The 18390-nt window shown below is 39.2% G+C and overlaps 1 protein-coding gene across 3 annotated transcripts in view; it reads right to left on the bottom strand.

Moving 5' to 3' along the window:
• Positions 1 to 18390, bottom strand: part of Parg (poly(ADP-ribose) glycohydrolase) — a 104152-nt gene that overhangs the window by 62313 nt on the left and 23449 nt on the right. The window lies entirely within an intron of this gene.

The following is an 18390-nucleotide window of genomic DNA, read 5'->3' as shown; positions in this document are numbered from 1 at the left end:
GATTATTAAGTAATTCTGGCGGAAACAAGTTGCAAAAAAAAAAAAAAAAATGTAAGCAATATTTATTAACACCCACTATAATGATGAAGCTAAAATGAATTTGACAGCTATGGCAGGACAATGAGGACACAATAAGGCTTCTACTAGTGGTGATGGGGGAATCTGAACAAAAGTCAAGTCCTAAGCCCCTACAGAAGAGAAAGTCAATACACTAAAAAGGCTAGATAGAGTAGTGGGCTGCCTGCAACCCTAGCACTCTAGAGGTTGAGGCGGGAGGATCATTACAAGTGTTAGGCCAGTCTGGGCTACAGAGTTAAATTTTGTCTAGTTAAGAACAGTTAGGTGGCTACATCCTTACAATAAACCTCTTTTAAGTCCAAGAAAAATAAAAACTAAAATTAAAAGGTATACATCCTTTATTGCTTCATAGCTACAAAGTAAACTGTTTTCCTACATCTGTAACTATACATTGAATACTCAAATACATACTGTTTAGTTTCTATAGCAATCTTGTATTATATTTGCTTCTGTCACTTATCTATTTGTTTGTACATCCAAGAATCTACTTTAAAATGCATTTTAAAGTTACACCATTACATTTCTGTCTGTTCATCTATAAATTTAGTTCTTGAAGAATTACAAGATTTTCAACAAATAACAGGCAGGATTATGATGATGCATTATGTTACTCCCTGCTTTGTTTAACATTTTACATATAATGCCACTAATTAAACTCTAGGAATGGGTTCTATCTCTCTGTGACATTTTCTCCCACTTGTTTAATGGGTCCTTCCTCCATCACTGTATAGCTGAACATGCATACCAATAAGAACAGTTATTGTAGTTTATAAATATTTTATTAGTTTTTCTCCTCTTGCCCCACATTACAAAACACTAAACATATAAGGGCTGTGTTGTAAATATTCATATCCCCACTACCAAGCACAGTATATAATAATGTTCATCATTTGATGAGGAAGAATTGTCTGGCAATGAAAAACCTGGGGTTGTAGCTCAGTGGTTGAGTCCTTGCTTGGCATATACAAGGCCACTCATGTGTCCTCCAGTACCAATACACAGAGTAAAACAATGTCAGTGGAGCTTGGGAGTTACTATAGCCCAGTGAGTAAAGTACACACTGTACTCCTGAGGAATTGAGGTGGATCCCCAGCAACTATGCTGTTTTTAAAAGGGGCAGCAAGGGCTGGGGAGATGGCTCAGTAGTCAAGAATGCTGGCTTCGCTTCCAGAGGACCTGAGATCAATTCCCAGCACCCACATAGCAGCTCATAACTGCCTGTGACTCCAGTTTCACAGGATCTCACACCTTCACATAAACATACATGCAGGCAAAACACCAATGCACATGAAATAAAAGTAATAAATTAATTTTCTAAAAAAGGCAGCAAAAGTAGTACAGGAGAGACAAAAGAGACAGGCGCCAAGTGACCCCCTGGAGTTTGCTAGCCAACCAGACAAGCCTAGCTAGTAAGTCCCAGGACCCTGTGAGAGACCCTATCTCAACAAAACAGAACAAAACAACAAAAGAAAGCAACTAAAGCGGATTGCTCCTGAGGAATGGCACCTACGTTTGACCTCTGGCCCCATGTGCACACGTGCACATACAGGTGCACAGGCATAGAAACCTCAAACCAAACAGAAGCCCATATCCAGTTGGTGGTAATGAAAGCACAGTTTGCCCTGAAAGAGCCTCCAAGATAAGAATATACAAGATACTCAGAGGAACTAAAACTCAGAGGGAAAGCAGTTGTCTTAAACTCAAGCACTGAGTGGCAGGCTAAGACTGGACGCCAGGGTTTTCTCCCAGGTAACAAGGAAGGGCATTTTAGAGAAGGGTATGCTGGGCAAGAAATGGGAAACCAGTTATAGAGCCAGATGTGCATATGTGCTCCAACGCTTCCTTTCCTTATCTGTAACAAGGGCAATGCTCCGACTCTGCTGAAGGTTCTGAAGGTTCTAATATAACAGTGTTTGATGGAGACTAGAACACCATACACAAATGCAAATTAGGTAAAGGGCTAGTAATTCACAGCTTCAGTCAATCTCCGAGTCCTCCACCTGAATTCATTACCCTCTTTTAACCACTAAGCAACACTGCCTCAGGCCCTCATCCTCTCCCATCAGGAATTCGACATGATCTAACTGTGTTCCACTGCTCAGTCCCCTTTGGTTTCTGCCCAAGTACATCCTAAGGGCTCCTGCTCTGCTTGAAAGCTTCCAATGCCACAGTTGAGTGGAGAGTGGGGACTGACTTTCACAGGAACTCTGGTGCCCTATATTTGGCCATGTCCCCTGGATGGGGAGGCCTGGTGGCACTCAGAGGAAGGATAGCAGGTTACCAAGAAGAGACTTGATAACCTATGAGCATATACAGGGGGAGGAGGTCCCCCTCAGTCACAGTCATAGGGGAGGGAATAGGGGGAGAATGGGAGGGAGGGAGGACTGGGAGGATACAAGGGATGGGATAACAATTGAGATGTAATATGAATAAATTAATAAAATATTTTTTTAAAAAAAACCTTCCAATGCCTTTTCAATACAGTACAAACTCCATTAATTAAGATATTTGTGTATCTACATATTAAATATTGATATTAGATAATTAAGCTTTAGATGTCTTCCTAAATATTAAGATATTTATCCTATCTTGAGTTAGATGCTTATCTGGTCTTATTTAGCGTATCATAAAAACTGATATCCATACAGCCACACACACACCCTCCAGTCTACTTTACATACTTGGCAGCTCTACTAATCAGCCTTCTACAACACTGCCTTATCCACCCACAGACCCCATTTGTTTCATGACTGTGATGTCTTTCCTTAATTCCGAAACATATGTAATTTTCTTGCTATTTTATTCAAATAATAATTGTTTCAAAGTCCATCCATTTTTTCCTTTCTAGTTCTCTTGCAATTTAAAAAAAAAATAAGATCCTTAAAATTTTCTGCTTTCTGCTGTTATTTATGGACATGCTTTCTATCACTTACTAGAAGTTCCTTCAAAACAAGATTAATAGCTGGTTCCCCATGTCTAGAACAGTGACGTTCATGTGTAACAGTGTTAATAAAAATACTTTACCAGCCATCTATCTCACTTAGCTTATTACACAAAGTTCATCCTCCTTTCCATTGCCTTCCAGAGTCTTTACTGCTTAGCAAAATTATTACAGGAGGCTCTAAATGGTGACTGAACTGTATAGGGGCTCAGTTTTATATAATATATCTTAAGCTTACTGGAAATTTCACTAGTATATCACAAGTCCCTTAAGGAGGCAAGTTCTTATTTCAAAAATTAAAAGTAAGTCAAAATTACTAAGATCTTTCACATCAACTTATTCTTTAGGCATGTTTCAGATTACAGAAAAATTAAGCATTAGAGGAAAAAGAAAAATTATATCACTAAATTATGTAAGAGCAAAAAAATCAGCTAGAGAAAGCTTATGTTTCTAACATTTATCTGTGTACAACTCAGGCTGACACTTTGAAGAGAGGAATGTGACAGCTTACAAGAAAACAAACTCACTCATTCTCCTTAATTTCTGAAGGCTCATGAAAGTCTGACAGGCCAGCCACAGGGTGATCTCTCATGTGTATCACCCATCACAATTATGGCTTCAATAACAACGGTCTCTAAATTTTAATACAGTACAACTGGTTTTCAGGAAATACCCAGTCTAATATTTTCATATTTAAGAAGGCACGCTTCACAAATTAGCAGCTAACTAATCTTCAGCTCTAAACACTGTCCAAAAATTTTATTTCACAGCATCAAAAAAGGTGTAAATAAGTGCAAAGGCAGAGCAGACGATGTGAAGCCCTCAGGGATCTGCAGGAGAGACGAAGCAAATGCTGTCTACCGAGTCACTCCGACGCTGTGCTTGCTTCCTTCCTTCCGTTCTTTTTAAAACCAGGTATTCAGGGGTTCCCTAGAACTTGTGAGAGTACCATAACTCAAATCTCAGAAATACTGATAAAAATAATAACTCATTAAAGCATCTGAAATTATATGGTCTAAAGATAAAAGAGATATTCTACGTGTTAAAGTATTTGTCTTTTAGCTTGTATGAGGTAGAATCTACATTTGCCCTCAGATTGACTTGACAGGTATCTGCTTTGACCCTGCTTTCTTCCTCACTGGGAAGTGGGAGATGAGCGGTGGGGCGGGCATGGCAGGCAATACAATCTTTCTATTTTTAATTGGCAAACTACTTTTTTCTTAGTACAATTAAATTCATTACTATCATTTGACTTACTATGTAGCTTACGACAGTTATCTACTAGATATTGTGTATGTTGGAAAACACTGAACACTAGGCAAAGATAGGTCTTTGTGCTGGCTAGTTTCCACGTGACATAAGCTAAAGTTATCTGAAAGAAGGGAACCTAAATTGAGAAAATGCTTCCATTTTCTGGCTCCAGGGTATTTTCTTAATTATTGGTTGATGGGGAGGGCCCAGCCCATGGTGCGCCATGCCATCCCTGGGCTGGCGGTGCTGGCTCCTATAAGGAAGCAAGCTGAGGAAGGTATAAGGAGCAAGGCAGAAAGCAGCACACCTTCACAGCCTGTGCATCGGCCTCCAGGTTCCTACATTGTTTGCATTCCTACCCTGGTTTCCTTCAGTGATGACTAAGATGTGGAATAGCAAGCCAAAGAAGCCCTTTCCTCCCCAAGGTGCTTTTGTCATGGTTTTTCATCGTAGCAAAAGAAATCCTAATTAAGACAAGTTTATATAAAGAGAAGAGAAGGGGGCACTGGGAGAGCATGGAATCTTGGCAACCCCATTAGCAAAGAAACAATAACCACAGGAAATCAGCAGCCCAACCAGACACAGCCCACGTAGCAGCCTCCCCAAAAAGGCTTCAAAACACACATTCCATCGTAACTATATGCTGGATTTAAAAAAAGGGGGGGGGGACAAAAAGCACGGGGGGGGGGGGGGGCTGGAGAGATGGTTCAGCAGTTAGGAGCACTGGCTGTCCTTCCAGAGGATTCAGGTTCACTTCCCAGCACCCACATGGTGCCTCACACCTGTCTGTAGCTCCAGTTCCAGGGGATCTGACACCCTAACACAGACATACATGGGGGCTAAACAGCAATGAACATAAAATAAAAATAAATTATATTATTTTTTTAAAAAGCACGAAAGACTCAAAACACAGTATAAAAAACACAGATGGGGGTCAAATAAAGCATCATTTGGACACTGCCACCCTTAAGGACAAGCTCATACTTAGATGGCTGTGTTGTTCTGGGACATAAAAACATAAGCAGTTCTTCCACAAATTTCATCAGAAGGGGGCTTCTTACTACTTGGCTCAAGCAATCCCTTACTTATAAGAATACTACTCGATTTCATTTCATAGTCCTAGAGGAAATGAAATGTAGGCAGAATATCAGGGATTTTCTTTCCTTGAGTAAGATTCAGCTGACTAACAAAGTTTTGTTCATAGTCCCTAAAAATCTTTTCAAACACAAAAAAGTAATCCCAGCCTTTGGGCCGGTGTTTCAGAGAGGGCAGGTGATAAGCAGGCCCAGCAGGTCCAGGGTCCTCTCCATCCATGCCAAACTGGGTTCTTACCTTCAGGTGGTTTCTACTACACAGTGGAGAATGCTTTGGGTCTTTAATAACTAACTTTAACTGTCAATTTCAACTATGTGTTTTTTGTCACAGCAGGCAGCTATCCACCTACAAGTGTTGCTCCTATTTCTTTGCTTCCAAAGAGACTTCATGAAACTATTTGACTGGCATCTAATACCTACCTCATGGATTCCATCTAGCCTCTTCTGGATGGAAATTCAGATGGTTGAGCTTGGGCCTTATAGCCACAATGGCGTTTTCTGAGTTTTTGGCATCTACTCAGAGGGCCAATGTTGTATAAAATTTCCTACGAGATGATGCATTTTGCAGGGAAGCTCATTAAACTCAGGAAGTAAACATCTCAATAACTTCAGCAAGTCCCTGAAACTGGTGAGAGTGACTAGGCCCTGCTCTCCCCAAACTTACATAAACAGAAGGGACTGCGGAGAGAGTATTCTCTCAGAGAAGCCCAGTTGCCTAGAGTTGACAGATCATCTCAGTCACTAGAAGAGACCCTTAGCAACCTGTTCAGCTGCCTGTAAGCTGTGTAGTGTGCTCCAGGCTTCCAACTTTTGTGAATGATCACCCATGCTTTTGGTGATGTATCTTTTTTTTAATCACTCCTGTTCCTATAAGTAACTCCAATAAACCCATTGGTTAGACTTTGATGGTAGTTTACTTTTGGGTCCCTAACGGGGGTGAGTAGATGTTTATACAAGTCTCACCAAGAATACTGTCACGCAACAAGGTTTGGACTAACTTCCATTCATACCAACAAGTCCTCACTGGCCAAGACAAAGAGGAACGGGAAATAAGAGGAGAAAGATTTGCTTCCAGACCTCACTAAAGCCCCATTTACAACTGCTCCCAAACACAGATGCTTCTAATGAGTTCTTCATTGGCATTAATTTCTTGCTTTAGGAAATAAGGCATCAAGGCCCCACAATTCTTAAAATTCAAGACTTCTGTGGATAGGACAAATTTAACCATTATGTATTCTAATCACAATAATTAACAACCAATTTGGGAACATTTTTAGTGAGAAAAAAATACCTGCACCTCAGTTCTTAAGACAAAATACGATTCTAATAAAAAAAAGCCTCACTGTTTCAAAGACTCAATTCATTAAACATAAAGGTCTTCCCTACATAGTATTTACTGTATAATCACTATTTTTCATATTAATAGTAAATTGCATAGTTTTTACTTTTAAATATTTTGCACTCTTTTGAGAATACGTTTTAAAACTTAATTTTCAAAAGCATTCAATGACAGCTTACCAAAATTATAATACAATAAATAATTCCATATAAACCAAGTACTGTACATACACATTTAGAGTGCTTCATTACTGATAACCTAATATTAATAAACAAAACTACAATATGAATATCACATTAATTAAAGCTAAAACAAATCTAATTCTCAAAAGGGTTGAGGGCACCCCCTGGTGGCAGATTCTTTAAAGAAAAAGCAAAAACAAAAATTTACTAGCAATTAAGACAAGCACCACTACAATGATTTTTTGTAGGGGAGGTTGTTTTTGTTTTTGGAGACAGGGTTTCTCTGTGTAGCCTTGGCTGTCCTGGACTCACTTTGTAGACTAGGCTGGCCTCGAATTCACAGAGATCAGCCTGTCTCTGGTCCCTGAGCACTGGGCCAAAAGGCATGCGCCATCACGCCCTGCTCAGTGAAAGTATTTTTAATTCACCAAATTCTACTTAGAAATGCAATTGTTTCAATTAATATATAATATACAAAAATATTCACGCTACAATTTTTAAAATGCTATGACGTTACAGTGTGGAAGGACTTACCCAAGCAGCACCCTCATATGAGGATGGTATCAACTACAGGAAGTAAGCAGGACCTAACCAGATCTAATGCAAATAGCCTATTCCAAAGGTTTCCTAAACTATGTCCTATAGCAACTATTCAAATGCCAAGGAAACGTAGAGATAACTTAGTGCAGTACTTTCTAATGAAACTGTACTGATAAAAGTGATTTGTACCTGCCATCCACACATATAGTAATCCAGCATTGGAAATTTGGATTTAAATGTAAGTGAGAACTTTAAATTTTTACCTCATTTTAATTGCTTGCAAGTGGCCGCTGGTTACTGGTTGGACAGCATGGATTTGTTCCACTTGCTAAGCAACTTTAAAGAAATAGTTGCCTGAGTACCCAGGGATGACTTAGAGGTTCTCAGCCAAACGTGTAGTTATGTATAAACCATACAAACTAAATCATAGCTTTGTGCTTAAGTTTTTAAAATTCAATTGCATCAGGCTTAATTCATTTTTGAGTTGAAAATAGTCAAATGTTCCTCCTAAAAACAATTTTGACTCTATAGCTTATATAAGACTAAAGATGAGAAGACTGGGGTAATATTTCAATGTTCAGGTAAACCAGATTAAGAGCCTCTCATCTTGGGCATTTATTCTTTTTCTGCATGTTGCAAATTAAAGAAGTAAATAAGCCCTACGTGGGTTTGCTGTGCTCAGGCATCTAAGGGAACAAAAGACTTAAGTCTAGCCAGAAGTTGCTAATGTGCATTGTTCACCTACCATGTCTAAACCATAAAGTTGAGCTCCTGAAGAATAAACATTGCCAAATCCTTTCCTCTAGAAGTATACCACTTTTAGCATAAAATGTGTATTCAATACTCATAAGAGTCTGTCTACTGACTCCCTCTTCTCCAAGTTGTCAATCTGAGGTTAACTGTCACATGACTGTTCTGCAATATCTCAAAGATTGTGGCTCAAAGCTCACACATTCCATTGCTGGAGCCATGAACTAGAAAACACCGAGAAGTTCAGTCCGGGAGAAGTTTAGCTTCAGGGAAAGTATAGACATTTCACACCGAACATGAGAAATAAACAAATGCAGGGAGGGGAAGACAGGACTGTGAGCACACGGAACTTTCAGAAGAGGCTGCCAAGATAGAAGAGACCAAGCCTGAGCTAAGCTTTAAGGAAGCAAAGAGGGAAGCAAATACCTTTCCAGAGAACCAAGTGAGGATTTAGACTGTGACGTGAGGAATAGGAAATGATACCACAGAGGTGCTCAGAGGCAACACAAAAAGATTTCACAAATATCAACCAAGAGAACTGAAAATAGAGGAATGCCATGGAAGTTTTTAAGTGTTGATTCAGATAGCTTCCTGTGTAACGGCAGAAGTGTAACGGCACAGTGACTGCAGTCCACCAGCTGAGCCATGGTAACAGTATGGATGAGACAATGCAGTAAAAACAAAGATGAGCCTCAGAAAGCTCAGGAAGGAATATCACAGTATCTAATGAGGGGTTTAACAGTTGACAGGAAGTAGTGGCTGAGGACGGCTAAAATGATTAACAAATTCTAATTCTGTGTAGTTTCAACTCTCTAAACCAGGCATGGTGGTGCACACTTTTAACTCCAGTGCTTGGGAGGCAGAAGTAGATGGATCTCTGTGAGTTTAAGGTCAGTCTGGTCTACATTGTGAGTTCTAGGACAGTAAGGGCTACACAGTGTGACCTTGCTTCTAAAAACAAAACAAGACCACTACCACTAACAACAAAACCATTCTGTGCCTTGGTCTTCACTTGTAAAACAGAAATGCTTTAACAACATCTAGCAATGGGGTGGTTGTGAGAATTAGAAGAGGAAAAGGATACTGCTTACGTTGTACAAAGTAAAGCTCTCAAAAGTAAGGACCACCACTGTCTCCATCAGATAGTGATGGAGGATGTCCCAGCAAAGAAAGAAAATATAAGGAATATCTTGCAGTAGAAGCAAATATTGGAAGAGACTGAGCTAAGACTGAAGCTGGAATGTTCTGTGATTCATATGCAATAGGCATGAAAGAAAGAAAAGCTCTCTTACAGAAAGACAGGGCTGTATGAGACAGGGCTGTATGTGACAGAGACTAGGCAGTTTCAAAGCTCCATGCCAGAGGAAGGTGCCTTTTGCTTATCTTTAAGCTGCCCTTCTCACAGCTCTGAAAATATTCCAAATTATACTATGCTGGAAATGGTTCTTGCTTAAGAAATGTCTTTTTTAAATACAATTCTTGTACTCAAAAAAACATTACAACCAGATAGCACGACATTCCACTTACAAAAATGAAATATGAGCTGGGTGTGATGGCGCACACCTGTAATCCCAGCACTCTGGGAGGCAGAAACAGGCAGATTGCTGTAAGTTTGAGACCAGCCTGGTCTACAAAGTGAGTTCAGGACAGCCAAGGCCACACAGAGAAACCCTGTCTCAAAAAACAAACAAACAAAAAACAAAAACAAAAACAAAAAAAAGGAATATGCAAGATTTATTCCTAATGGGTTGCAACATATATTAAATGCAAACTAATTTGATAAAATGCCAAAAGCTAAAAGAAAATTAGCATAGTTTATGAACAGAGATATAAGTGAAGGGGGAGATTAAAGCACGGAATTATCACCTTTCTAAGAGAGAAAGCAACTGAATAATGAAGTCAAAACCAAAACCATATTTAAAATGAATAACTTCTTACTATGTAATTCAAAAAAATAAATGAAAGGCTGGCAGCTAGAAGAAATTAATGCACTAGATTAATTTCATTGTTAGAATACAGAACAAACTCTACTGAATCGATTTCCATTTTGAGTACCCCTAACATCTGACACCCTTGTGTGCCAAGGATGATGGCGCACAGCTCATAATCACAAGGATGATGGCGCACAGCTCACAATCACAAGGATGATGGCGCACAGCTCATAATCACAAGGATGATGGCGCACAGCTCATAATCACAAGGATGATGGCGCACAGCTCATAATCACAAGGATGATGGCGCACAGCTCATAATCACAAGGATGATGGCGCACAGCTCACAATCACAAGGATGATGGCGCACAGCTCATAATCACAAGGATGATGGCGCACAGCTCACAATCACAAGGATGATGGCGCACAGCTCATAATCACAAGGATGATGGCGCACAGCTCATAATCACAAGGATGATGGCGCACAGCTCATAATCACAAGGATGATGGCGCACAGCTCATAATCACAAGGATGATGGCGCACAGCTCATAATCACAAGGATGATGGCGCACAGCTCATAATCACAAGGATGATGGCGCACAGCTCATAATCACAAGGATGATGGCGCACAGCTCATAATCACAAGGATGATGGCGCACAGCTCACAATCACAAGGATGATGGCGCACAGCTCACAATCACAAGGATGATGGCGCACAGCTCATAATCACAAGGATGATGGCGCACAGCTCATAATCAATCACAAGACAACTCTAACTTCACCAATGACACAGCGCATGGAGGGCTCCACTAAGAAAGAGCTGCAAAATAGCTTGCTAAGTCTTTCAAAGCTTCATTCCAATTGTAGCAATGTGTCGTGTGGGGTATGAACAACATTTAGAAGAAACATGAATATAAAGCTCAAACATACAACCCAATATAATAATGCACATAAACCCAATGTGGAAGTGATGATGGACCATAACATATTTCATGTAAACCTAAGTACAATTTATCTGTTTTAATATTTTAGTGACTCTGATTAGATGCCTTTTGGCTTCTACAGTTCTCATGAATTAAATTAGCTTGTGCTGTAAAGCAATGCAGACCTTATTGATTCCAGAGACTCTGAGTCACCAAGGGAAGAAGTCCAAAAAGGTTAAACTTCCACTGAACTCCAAGTCAGAGGCCTGAAAGCTACAGAGATAAAGGCATTAGCTGTAGTCTTATGAAACATCCAAGGCTGCTTTCATTTGATTAAGGATTTGCTACAGGCTCTTCATGACAAATACAACAATTTACAATTTCTAAGTGTTCAAGACAGATCCAGAAAACAGATTATCTACTAATAATTCTAAATTAGAAGCTACAAAGTATGTGTCCATTAGCAAAAATATACTTTTAGGTACCAAAAAGGAGGAAGAAAAGGCAGAGGAGAAGGAGGAAGAGGAGGGGAGGAAGGAGAAGAGGAATAAAAAGAAGACCCACAATACCAAAGGGCTACACCGAACTGGGCGTGGTGGCACACACCTTTAATCTCAGCACTCAGGAGGTAGAGGCAAAAGGATCTCTCTGAGTTCAAGGCCAGTCTGGTCTACAAAGCAAGTTCAGGGCAGCCAGGACTACAAGAGAAACCCTGTCTCAAAAAAAGGCAAAGCCAAACCAAACCAAAAAACCCAAAGGGCTACACTGGAGGAAGAAAGCCAACATCCTTATTGATTATTGGATACAGAAGCCTGTTTAGGGTTGAAATGGTGGTCACCACAACTACTTGCGTTAGATTAGTTTTTCTCAAACTATTCTTAAGAATATAACATTCAGTAAAAAACATTTGTAGAAAAATCAACCAGGCCAAGTGGTGATGGCACATGCCTTTCATGCCAGTACTCAGGAGGCAGAGGCAGGTGATCTCAGTTTGAGGCCAGCCGGGTCTACAGAGTGAGTTCCAGGACAGCAAGGCTACACAGAGAAATCCTGTCTTGAAAAACCAAAACAACCAACAAGAAAAAGAAAATCAGCTGAGAGGAAGGGCAAAATGTTTTCAATACATAAAAGTTACCAAGCATTTTTATATAGTTACAATCACGATACAACATACCCACAATAGAATGTTATATCTGGAAGGCTAGACAGTCCACAATACATGCCTGTGATCCTTATGTGCACTGATACTCAAGTGATACATATGCTCACACTATTGTCTTTTATGCTATTTAATGATGACTGATTTATATTAAGTTTTGCCAAATCATATCACATAATATAAATGTTAACCAAAAACTTAAGGCCAGTGGAAGACACCCAGAGGCTTAACTGCCACATGGTCTACCCACAGCCATTGAGAGCCACTACTATGTGCAAGAGCGTGGGTGACAAAGAGAAGCTGAGTGGTTTGAGGACTATGAAGAGAGGTGGAGCTGGAAACATAGGGTGGAGAGATATGAATAGCCTGCCCTGCTACCTGAGGCCATGATAAACTCCTAGCCCATGTTGCCACTAAGAGCTATGTCTGGGTTTGTGGCCATGTTACCAACAAAGGTCATATGAATGTCTCTGGTCTGGGCTGCTGCCTGGTTGACGTCCAAGGATTGTATAAAACTGGACTTGCCCCTCACTGGCTGTGGCACAGGGGAGAGCAGGCTATCTAGAGGAGCTGACCCTAGTTGTAGCTGTGCCTCGAGGCCAGGAGAGCAGGAGAACTGGCCCTGCTCCTTGCCAGCTATGGCATGGGGTGAGCTAACAGAAGCAGTGTTGGAGAGCTGACCCTGGTGGTGTGGGTGTAGAGAGAGAGCTGGCGGGCTGACCACCCAGGCCCACATCGAGGGCATGGAGTTGGCCCATCCCAACATCTATCCCATCTATGAACAGCTGGAGCACATGAAGGGACTGGCACTGAAGATCCAAACCTGTGGGATCTCCATGACACAAGTCAACAATCGGATATCCGAGAGGAGTCCTGGTAATGATTCAGTATTGATGGTGTAACAGAAGCCAGAGGCCTCAAAACAAACCAAGGACTCATTACCATGAACGTTTGCAAGCAAAGATGTGTGGACAAAAGGGTGTGCTGTGGGACACACTAAAGCTTCCATGATGAGAATGTTTTTTAAATTTAAATTTTAACTTTAATTTTCTTTTGTGGAGAAGGCTGCAAGGGTGGCGGGAAGATACGAAGGGGCAGGGAGATGAGTAGGATTGGGGTAAATGACACGAAATTCACAAAGAATCGAAAACAATTTTTTTAAACTTAAGGCCATTAATTTCCCCATGTGAGAATGTTGTTAAGGCACTTTAATACAAATTATGTTGCTTTTCTGGGTTTATACTTATGCTCTTCCAGTACATGATAATTTTAAGCTTCTCATAATCACAAAACTTTTTAAAAATCTTAATTAAGTATTGGTACAACAATACATACTTCATCCTGTGAGACAATAAAGTATGCTGGCCTGCTTTGGAATTTTAAAATAACACACCAAGAACTCTGAAGAAATGGATAAACTAAGCATAAAATTTATTCCATTAATTTGCATAAGTGCAACCCTTGTCTACTTTTGTAATAACCTGCATATAAAGAAGAATGCCAGTTCATTGTTGACAGAGTTGCAGTCTTTCTTACAGGAAAGGGGCTTTAAGTAGCCCTTCGCTAACAACCCACAGGACAGCGGGCAACTGTAGGACAAATCCTTAGTATTTTTAGAACTATAGCAAAAGCAAAAGATGTGCAGCTTTTTTTATTTTTAAAAGATGTACTTCGTGTGTGTGTGTGCACACGCGTCTGTGTGTGTACATGCATGCAGGCGCTTAGAGGCCAGAGAAGAATGTCAGAGTTCCTTGCATCTACAGTTGCAGGCAGCTGTGAACTGCTGGCAATGGAGCTTTGATCTTCTGAAAGAGTAGCAAACGCTGGATAGCTGAAGCCAGTTATCCAGTCCTCCAAATACTACAATTTCTTAGTTGTAATAAAGATAATTTTATATTCAATCTGAGGTACAGACTTTGCTATATTTACTAAAGAAAAAAAATACAGTTTCAAAAAGAGAATATATCATAAGTCTACACACACAGCAAACAAAAGTTGTCTGCTTTAGAGGTTTTCTTTCTTTTCTTAAATGTCCTCTTATTGCTCTATGCCTATCTCTCATTGCCTACTTTAGCTGCCACAGATGCAAAAACTCAAACTAAACAACAGCATCTGCTGCTTATTACAGCTTTTATTGGTAAATTAACAACATGAAAAACTGAGAAAAATGCAAATACATACATCTTTTTATCTCAAGCATTAAAAAAAAAAAGGTGGAGTGGAAAATAAACTACTTACTAAAATGAACAACTAATCAGGTTGCTGAAAAAAATGTTTGCTATGTAAATCAATTTTAAGTTCTTTATCAAATATTTTGCACATATCATGAAATATAAAATTTATGTGTAACAAGAAAAACTCTTTTTTTTTAATTAAAGGATTTTGTTTCATTTTGTCTTTTTTGTTAGCTTTTTGCTTGTTTTGATTTTTGTGTTTGCTTTTGCGAAAAAGAGAAAAAAAACATCAAGTTGGATAAGTACTGGTGGGGAGATTGTAGGATATTTAAATTAAATTTTATGTGTACCAGGCATGATGGTGCACAATTTTTATCCCAGCACTCGGAGGCAGAGGTAAATGGATCTCTGTGAGCTTGAGGCCAGCCTGGTCTACATAGCAAGTCCAGGGCAGCAAAAAATACACAGAGAAATCTTGTCTCAAACAAAACAAAACAAAGTATGTGTACCGGTTAGTGAATACCCGTAAAGCAAACATCCACTCTATACCTACCATCCACTCTCCTCAAACATACAACCCATGCTCCTCCTCAGTCTCTGGCTTTAATGTATAACATAAACCTCAAGTTCACTCATTAATAATGAAATGAAATAATGTCACAGGTGCTAAATGATGGAAATGTTTAAGGCTCTTTTATAATGCATTAAAATAAGAGAACCTTCACTAACATACAGGACATTTCATTAAGATCTCCAGTGAAAAATGCCAAGAGTAAGAATATCGATCCATTTGGAATATAAATTATTGAAATGCTTAGATTTAATTTTGTGGGATGCCCCACAGGAGGACCATAAAAAACCATGATTTGTTCCCAACACTTTTAACAGCTGGCAATAAGGAAGGCCAACACTAGCACTCAAGATGCAAAACCATCAAATAACTGCAATTCCAACATGGTGTATTTAATATAAGTAACTATAAATTACAGATTAATAGATTGATCTCTGTGATTTTTTTGGGGGGGGGGGCTGGCTCTTGACAAAATAATGATGGCTTCAGCAATACTTCTACTCCCACCCCCAAACAGGATGCTCATAAGTCACAACTGGAACTAAGAGTCCCACGACTCTTACAAAGACACCCCTCTGCAGGTAATAGCAGTAATGTGGAATCATGCTTTCTCGTTACTGTTAATATGATGTTAAATTTCACTGGATATTGTCTCTTTAATGAAGCATGACACTCAGAACTCAGTGTGATACTTAAGTGAAGCAAGTTTTGTGTAGCAACGTGACCAAAATGTAACAATAATATACTATGTACTTTTAAGTTGCAAGTAAGGATCTTCAATCTTCTCTATAAAGAAATGATAAATGTTTTAGGAAATCAATATGTTTTTTTTTTTTTTTTTTTTTTTTTGGTTTTTCGAGACAGGGTTTCTCTGTGTAGCCTTGGTTGTCCTGGACTCACTTTGTAGACCAGGCTGGCCTCGAACTCACAGCGATCCTCCTGCCTCTGCCTCCCGAGTGCTGGGATTAAAGGCGTGCGCCACCACGCCCGGCTGAAATCAATATGTTTAACTTGATTTAATTATATAGAATAAACAATGTATTAAAATATTACATTGGTGCCTATAAATACACAGTTTTACATTTTTATCAGTTAAAAATTAAAAACAAGCCAGGCGCAGTGGCGCAAGCCTATAAGTCCAGCACTCAGGAAGAGGCAGGCAGGATCTCTGAATTTGAGACCAGCCTGGTCTACAAAGTGAGTTCAGGACTGCCAAGGCTACACAGAAAAACCCTGTCTACAAACAAACAAATAAAAGAAATTGTAAATCCTTTCAGTAAACAATATTTAAGAATTCTTTAGATTGAGACGCAACCCTACTCCAGAAAGTAAACAGTTAACACAAAACCACAAAACAAACATAATGCACTCATCATTTTAAACCTAGCGCTCCTTTTCCGTTGCCATTGCCATTTGTAGTGTTTGACATTCACTTCTCACTAACTACTGAAGACTTGGGAGGCACCGTCCTTGTGGGTTATAACTTGATAAAGTTATGCGTTAATCTTCCAAGATGTGACAGACAAGAAAACACACAAACGTATTAAACATCTAAATTTTTGGGTTAACTACAAGAACAATGACAGAATAGCCATTCTATCAGAGAAAAAAAAATAAACAAAAAACCCCACAAGTTTCTAGACATGCTTTATACCAATATTCTCTAATCTCCTACACTTTAATGGCTGAGAAAATAATGTCAGTTTGATAGACTACTATGCAATTATGAAGTCTAAAAACTATAAAGCTGTAATAGAAAATTTTATAACATACAATAACACATTCAAAGCATATCTTTAGATTGAGATATAACTATATAAGATAAATATAAATATTTAAGACATTATACACACAAGCAAAGACTTGAAGAATGTAGTAAGAAAGTATCTGATCTGTTTTTAAATTCCTTTAACCCTCCACATGTTGAGAAAGTAAATTAAAACAGAAATAAGCCCTTTCCCTAGAGAACTATAAAACTATCACCAGCACCTTGGAAATAACCTTGTATTTATGATCTACACTAAACCCATACAAACTTGCCATAATATATATATATGTGTGTGTATACGCGCGCGCATGCGCACGCGCGCGCATGCGCACGCGCACACACACACACACACACACACACACACACACACACACACACACATCACCCTGACCTCTTTGTGCATATTAGGAGTAAGGTCTCCAGATAAAGAAGGAAGTCCTAGCCAAGCATTCTGATTAGGAGAGGAAGGGGGGAAAAGAATAAAGGATGAAATAATTAGTACTCAGCAAGGCCAAAGAAGTGCCAATGGAATTTCTTACTGCTATGTCAAAGTATCAAATTTAATATTAGTTTAAGGAAGTGAAACATTATATCCACTTAAAGCCAAGAAAATTACAAAATACAAACATTACTGTCAATAAATGATAAAATACTGTATCGCTATGACTAACTTTTCAATGCTTCAGAAATTAAATCTCTCTAAGAACCAGGCTCATTAAGATTCAAGGATACTGAGATATCTCCAATTACCTGTCAGAGGGATAGATAAGGAATCTATTACTTTATGGCTGTCATGGGTCAAAAGCTCAATAAAGTAACCCTAAAATTACTGGCACTAACCAAAAGACACAATTAATTTGGATTCTAACATGATTATAAAAGCTTGCTTTTGCATAAATTAACAAACTAATCCTAAAATTCATGTCCAAATGTATAAGATTCAACAAAAGAAAGAACCAAGTTAGAAACTTACTGCAAAGGTACAGTAATCAAGACTGAAGCCTAGGATAAACCTACACACACACAACTAGGAGCACGGTGTTTGGACAACTGACTAATAATGAAAATAATGAAACTGGACCCCTATATCTTATAATAAATACAGAAAAATTAACCTGAAATTGGTGTTCACATAGAAAAATAATAAACTGAGGGCTAGCAAGGCAGCTTAGCACATAGGGAAACTTTTCAAAAGCTTGATGATCTGGGCTCCATTCCTGGAGCCACAAGGTGGAGAAGAGCACTGAGTCTGAAAAGCTGCTCTCTGACCTCCACATTTGTGTGTGTCCCTACATAGCTCAGACTCAACTAGACCTCTGAATGTACAGACTGGGCCAACCTTGCAATCCTCCAGCATCAGTCTCTTTAGTGCTAGGATGATAAACATGCACCACCACACCTCACTCTAAAATCTGATGTTAAAAGAAGTTTCCTGCCATTTTTTACAAAGAGAAGTGCTGCTGCTCAGCCTGCTGCTGGTGGTTCTGACGTGGTGCTCTCACCACACTGAGTGCATAGTAAGTGACTGCAGCTGTGGAAAATTACAGCATAAATGCAGAGTAGGAAGAGCTATGCACTTTTGTGTCTTTTCATCTAAACATCTAATTCTGGAGTTATCTAAAGAAACAACCTCAACTATGGGAATATATACATAGACATGTACACATAACATGTTAGTACTGTAATGA

This window comes from Acomys russatus, chromosome 3 (genome assembly GCF_903995435.1).
Source record: "Acomys russatus chromosome 3, mAcoRus1.1, whole genome shotgun sequence".
NCBI classification, from domain to species: Eukaryota; Metazoa; Chordata; class Mammalia; order Rodentia; family Muridae; genus Acomys; species Acomys russatus.
The sequence above is the reverse complement of the archived record's forward strand: the minus strand, read 5'-3'. Positions and strand labels throughout refer to the sequence as shown.